The sequence below is a fragment of the Pinus tabuliformis genome, chromosome 7 (assembly GCF_031772625.1).
Source record: "Pinus tabuliformis cultivar Carrire ecotype Pingquan chromosome 7, CPIR1, whole genome shotgun sequence".
Classification (NCBI taxonomy): domain Eukaryota; kingdom Viridiplantae; phylum Streptophyta; class Pinopsida; order Pinales; family Pinaceae; genus Pinus; species Pinus tabuliformis.
Window position 1 is genome coordinate 608,692,834 of NC_142293.1, and position 7,075 is coordinate 608,699,908.

Consider the following 7,075-nt stretch of genomic DNA (forward strand, 5'->3'; position numbering starts at 1 on the left):
TCAACCAAGTGATTGTGTGTCCAAGATAGTTACCTATCCTGGACACACAATCACTTGGTTTAGAGAATATCTCAACCACACACCAATGTAGGAAATAACTCCTAACTAATAGGAACATACTCCTTTGCATAGCAAGAATCACAACTGAGACAAGTAGGAATTACATTTTCCAACAAATTTTACTTGCAATTTTTCCATCACCTTCATGTTTTCATAACAAATCAATTATGAAGAGACTTGGCTTCTCCATAACATAGAGCGAGTATACTTATTTGGAGGAGCATGTGTTCTTGACTGTAATGTTCCACTATTGTGGCTAGGGATCATCAATGGTGTATGTATGTATGGAACTTTCACTTATAATAATAAAATCAGAGCCATCACGCTTTCATGCATATGTTGTTAATATAGTAGGACTATTCTTGTTGTATTGGAAATGTATGTTATTTAACTTACGCATATGCTTATCAACTATTTCTTTGCATTTGTATGCACCTTGTTGAATGTGTGTTGTTGTATTAACTCATCACTTTAACTTGTGGACTATTCCACATCTTAGCTTGTCATGTCATTTCGCTCGTGTTCCTTTCAAGTTGTGTACTGTTACAGGCTTCCAAGGGGCACACTTCTTTTTCCCTTCATGTGCTGGAAACTTCATACATCGCACTTGACTCTCTATGAGGTCACACACTTGCTCTCACCTAAATTTATCATACTTCCCTCTGCGCATTTCCGTGGTCAAGGCATAACATTACCACCAAATTCTGGGACTCCTACTCTAAATGGTGTGAGGTATACTTGGGACATCATATCAGGGAGATCCTCTGAATGTTGGTAGGTCCAACACCGCCAACAGGTTGTCTTTAAAGAATCAAGTATTAATATAATTATTCAAACTTCTAGGATTGTGGCACATTTCATGGAATATAATATGAAGCAAAAAGAAGAAAACCAAAGAAGGATCAATCTCCATAGATTATCTCAATGCCACCTAGTGTGTTTCTTTAATGGTGTTGCACAAGAGGATAGATGTGGAGGTGACAGAATAATTAAAATGATAGGAAACAAGTTTTTCTAGTTTAGAATTGGTATACATAAAGGAACAAATAAAAAAGAATAATTGATTTATTTTTGGCCTCTTTTGTGTCTTGCAAAATTAAAAAATATAAGATGTTTACAAATTTGTGGAGATTCCAAATGTCTAATAGATTGGTTATTAGGAAAAGTCACTTGGAGGTCTTAAACTTAGCTTCTTAGAAAGTCATAATTTTGGAGATGAGGAATTTCTTCCAGGAAATCAACTTTCAACACATTCATAAGGAACTAAACACAACAACAAACATCTTATCAAAAAGAGCATTATCTTTGAATATATGTTACTTATTTTATGAAGAATATGTTGGAAATGTTCTTCAAAGTGCACATTATGTGGTTTTATGCTAATATGTGTGCTCAACTATATTCAACAAAATCTATGTCTTACATTAGATTCTCTCAATGTTTGGATACCTTACTTGGCTACATTGGATCAGTCAAGTTATGGAAGTTATTTTTGTATTTTTCAGCCCTTTAATGTTGCTTTCTATTATCAAGTTTTCTATGTAGATAATTTCTGCTAGATAAGTCCTCATTTTTGAACAAATCTATTTTTAATATTACCTGAAAGTGTTGTCTTATGTTTTTGACATTTTTTGTAATGAGTTACCTCACAATAAACAATATATATATGTTCTTTTTTTATTATTCCTAATAAACAACAAAGAAACATTAAAAAAAAGTGTGGAATGCCCTTAGCTAAAAGAGTAAAGTGCCCTTAACTAAAGCCATTTGAGGAAAAGTCTGAATACACCAACTTCATTGCTATCTAAGAGTTGAATAGATGTGTAATGGCAAGAAGAAAAAGAACTCAATTACAGTGAAAATAATTTATCAGTATTGAAATAACAAAAATATATACACATAATTTATTTTTCTTATTTTTCTTAATTATGAAGATATGCATATGGTCCCTTTTTCCCTTCCTAGTGGAGTAGGTTCAGTTACTATTAAGAAGAATACTCATAATCTAGCTGTAAACATCAATGGATAGTTAAGGCAAGAATTATTCCAATACCTTTAACATTTTACTTTTCACATGAAAATTTATTCCAACAAACAAATTTCTCAAAATTTTAACATATAATTTTTCTAGAATTAAACAATTTCTTATAATTTTACCAGTTGAATTGAAAGGTTTCTATGTTTGTCTAACCTATAAGGAATAACTTCTTAAATAAGAGTATTTGTGAAATATCTTCTTAGCTATATTATATAGCTAGAAAGTAGCTGTTTTTCTTTAACAAATTTCTTAGTGAATCAGAATCATAAAATATATACACAATCCTTTCGTAAAGAATTATCGACATATATAAAGATCTAAAGCGGTGTTAAGCTAAAATATATACAAAATCCTTTCGTATCAATTATCCACATATATAAAGATCTAAAGCGGTTTTAATCGTACTTTAACTTCTTAACATGATTTGATATTTTAACCAGTGCTGAATAGCTGATAAGTGGATCTCTGAGAAAAGAAAATGCACATGTAAGCGAGCGATAAGTGGATTAGTATATAATCATTTAAATTGTAGTTGATTAAGGTTGATAGGCAAGTACAATAAGAGATTGGAACATTTCATTCACTCATACAAAAATTCCTAAGTTGAAACATGCGATTTTAACTTTGCAATTAACTTTTTAAATAAATCAATTTTTCAGTTTCTAATGGATTAATTGTAATCAACCCTTTAAATGAAATCAAATTTTCAATTACCAACGTTACGTTATCACAATATTCCAATTAAAAACCAAACCCAAAAATATTCCCAGAATCAAAAAAATTGAATCATACATTTAGTTTTCCAATTCTCAAGGTTACATAATCGTAATCTTCAACGCAGTAGAATAATATTCCAATAATCTTCGCCAAACATTTCAGCTTTGTCGATGGAAGAATTTAACTTCTACGAATACATTGTACCCCATTTCCAATATCATCTTATCTTCAACTGGCAGTAAGATGAAGGCGGCAGCGTTCCTCTAATGCGTGTTCATCAAAGGATTTCTTGCACATCAGGAAATCATCCTTTGTTTTTGCTCCAATTGTCTAAGTCGAAGATAAACGTAAGGCATTAGCATCAAACCTTAATTAAGAAGCAAACCAACCAATATTTGGATAATAATAAGGAAAAGATGCATCATAAGGACTTCAATGGCTTTGAACGGGTGAGGGAGGGCATGTATATCAAGATCGAAATAGAAAGAAAAATATGCTTACACAATAATTAAAAAAAAAACTCCTCCTTGTTTATACAAAAATTATGACGAAGGTTGTTATTAAGAATAGAAGAAAGATTTAGTCAAATTTTATTAAAATAATTAGCACAACCAATTGAGAATAGGTCTTTTCAGTAAATTCACCAAAATTTTTTCAATAAAACCACCAAAGATTAAACTTTATTGGGTAATTGTGCCCAGCGTTTTCAATAAAGCCACCAAAGATTAAACTTTATTGGGTAATTGTGCCCAGCGTTAAGGGATGATACATACTAAACAACTAAACCAATCTACTCAGTTAAAAGCTGATGTGAACCAGACTGGATGTAGTAGTTGCTCCTCAAGCAATTTGCCATGTAAACTATCCCAAAACAAAAAAAGAAAGAGATTTGTAATATGAGCTATCCCAGAAAGAGATAAAGAACCATCAGCAAATTGAACTGAGCGTGTCATTGGCGGAGGAAGCATGTCAACCAACAAAATAGAACTAATTTCGAATAATGTTTTATTAGCATGCAAGTTTGGCTTGGCATATGGCAGTTCCCCAAACTCACACCGGTTGGGGCGCTGATACAAAGCTGGTTGTTGCGACGCTTTTGGAGTCTTCCCATTTTATTCTCGGCTGCAACATTGTAAATAACTTGTGAATGTTGCAGCTGAGAATAGGTTGGGGAGAGTCCCAACGGTGGCAGAAACCAGCGGACTACGCCTTGTATCACGGCCCAATCGATGTGACCTTGGGGAACTGCCATAGGCCAAGGCAGATTTGAAGGTTAATAAAACGTTAATCAAAATTAATTCGGTTTCGTGCGTTGACGTACTTACTCCACCAATGGAGTTAAAAGCGATCGAAGTCCTTATGATGCCAAATTTCTTTCCAGATGATATGCTCATCCATGTGCTGGTTGGTTTGATTGTCAATTAAAGTTTGAAGCTGATGTGTCAAGTTGATCTTCTGCTTTCACTTTCAGTAGAAAAGCAAGAGATGAATTCATTGAACCCTTAAAAGATGAACACGCATTACAAGAAAGCTGTCTTCGTCTTGGTCTTCATCTTATTGCGCGTCCGGGATCACATGCCGTTGGTTTGCATGTGAACAAAAGCATTTTCTTTTATGATCAGCAATCCATCACTGCTCAGAGTTCAACGCACTCTTTATTCTTTTCTTCATCTTCCTGTGGGTATTATGATATGGTAACTAGGTAACGAATATTTACGTTACGATTATGATACCGTAATCATGTAATTAATATTTATGTTATTAGGTTATTAATATTTAAGTTACTATTGATATATTAATAAGGAAAAATTGTATATGAATAATATACTCGTTTCATAAGGAAAAAATATATATAAATAATATACTTGTTTAAATCTAGGCATATGGCCCTAAGAATTAATTGTTCGTAACTATTTGTTGCCCTACGATACTGGTTTTCGTGTGAATGTGAATTAAGCGCCCAAGGAAGGTCTTGCGTTTTCTCTTTTAAGTAGAAAAGCAAAAGATAACATCCACTGGCCACCGATTGAGATTAGTCGTGTACTGGTTTGCGTGCGAATAAAGCGCCGACCTTTATGTAGAAAAGCAAAAGTTAAAGTCCATTTGTTAAAAGCACATGAGAAGTTGAAATCTTTTTGAGGGTATACTCGACATATATGGCCAACACTATCATTTTAAAAATGGAGTGTGCTAGATCTGTTCCGATTTAGCCATATATTTTTTTCAGAGGGAAAATCAACATATGGCCTAGGCCAGCAAATATTTACAACATATGGCCGAAGCCAGCAGAATTCAGAATGCCGTTACAAATCGAAGGCCGAAGCCAGCAGATAACCGAAGCCAGGAGAATTCAGAATATTATGGCATAGCCGCCGTCGAAGGCCGAAGCCAGCAGATACGCGGGGTCCACAATCAACCGCCACAGGATTCGATCGCGGTTGGGGGGAGCGAAAGCCATCCGTCCCAGCTGCTATGACATGCACGTCGCGTGCATAATATTTTGTAATCTGATTTAGCCATATATATTATATTAAAAATGTCAAATAATTATTAAAGTAAAAGGGAAAATATATATATATATATATATATATATATATATATATAATATTAAATTAATCTAAATTTTTACCTTGGTTTATAAGAAAATCTAGGTGTGGAGGTATTTTAGGATTCAAATTCATATTATTATTACATTATTATTTAATTTTAATATTAAATTGGTATAGATAATTTTTTTTGTTTGGGAGTTGTCTTTAGTCCGATTTTTTGGAAGCTTTTACCGTGGTTAAAATCCGGTATGAATTTATTGGAATCACAAGCTTGATGGGTAATCTTGTGCAATGGAAGTGCCCTATGGGTTTCCAAGGTGCTGAATCCACAAATGAAGATTTCATCTCAAGGGTTTTTCCGCTGTAATTTCTCTAAAATCCAACATGAATTTATTGAAATGACAAGCTTGATGGGTAATCTAGTGCCCTAGGGCCCTAGGGGTGTCCAAGGGGCTGAATCCACAAGCTTGATGGGTAATCTTGTGCAATCGAATGCGGCATGAATTTATTGAAATCACAAGCTTGATGGGTATTGATGGGTAATCTTGTGCAATCGAATGCGGAATGAATTTATTGAAATCACAAGCTTGATGGGTATTGATGGGTAATCTTGTGCAATCAAATGCGGCATGAATTTATTGAAATCACAAGCTTGATGGGTAATCTTGTGCAATCGAAGTGCCCTAGGGGTTTCCAAGGTGTTGAATCCATTTTCCTCGGGATTACTAAAGACAACTCCGTTTGTTTGAGGTAGACGAGACTCATTTCCATGCAGGTATACATACTCCACCCCGTGTAGTTTTGAACTTGTGACTTTTTAGGAGGAAACACATGCTTTTAACCATTAGGTCCACTCAACCTTATAATATATATACGCAAATATTATTATACAACTAAAAATTTGTTTAATATCAAAAATATTTAGACAATGAGTATGCAATATTTTGAAAAAGAATTGGTTTTTTAAATTTTTGTATAACTATTTAAAATTAGTTTAAATCAATTCCTTTTATATCACTAAAACTATTAGTTTAAATTATTATTTTTATATCATTAACATAATCAATTAGTAAATGTAGTTCATGCACATTGATTGATGTTTTTTTTTATATTAATTAGTATATAAAAATTGGAAAATGGCATTGAATGGCATATCAATCACATTTACTAATGTATTTTTACTAGTTGACAGTGGATGTGTCTGGGGTAGATCCATACACCATGCTTGACTATGGTTCATGTTGATTGAATATTGTTAAAAATTATTGACGAAAATTTGACTATGGTTATTGAGGATCTATAATGATTGACCATGATTGATGTTACATTAATGTTATAACAATGGTTTTTGCACTTTAAAGTTTTCCAAAATTAAAAATTACTTCATGAGATTTTAATTTATACTATTTATTTCTAAAGGTATAAGAAAATATTAGGAACATGGAAATAACCAAAACCATCCCCATTAATACTTAAAAAAAAGCAACAATACTTATTGCAAAAACATGGCAAAGACATCATAAGGTATATGTATAGGTATATATCCTATAGTTGCAAGTCATTTAGTCCTCATTTTCTTCGTGTTATATTTCTCCTACATAAATTATGCACATCCTAATATTTTGTAGGGTTGTTGTCATTTTATGGGCTTCCATACCCAACTACGGTGCCACGAAGGGTTGCATAGAAACAATCAAACGATGTAGCCAAG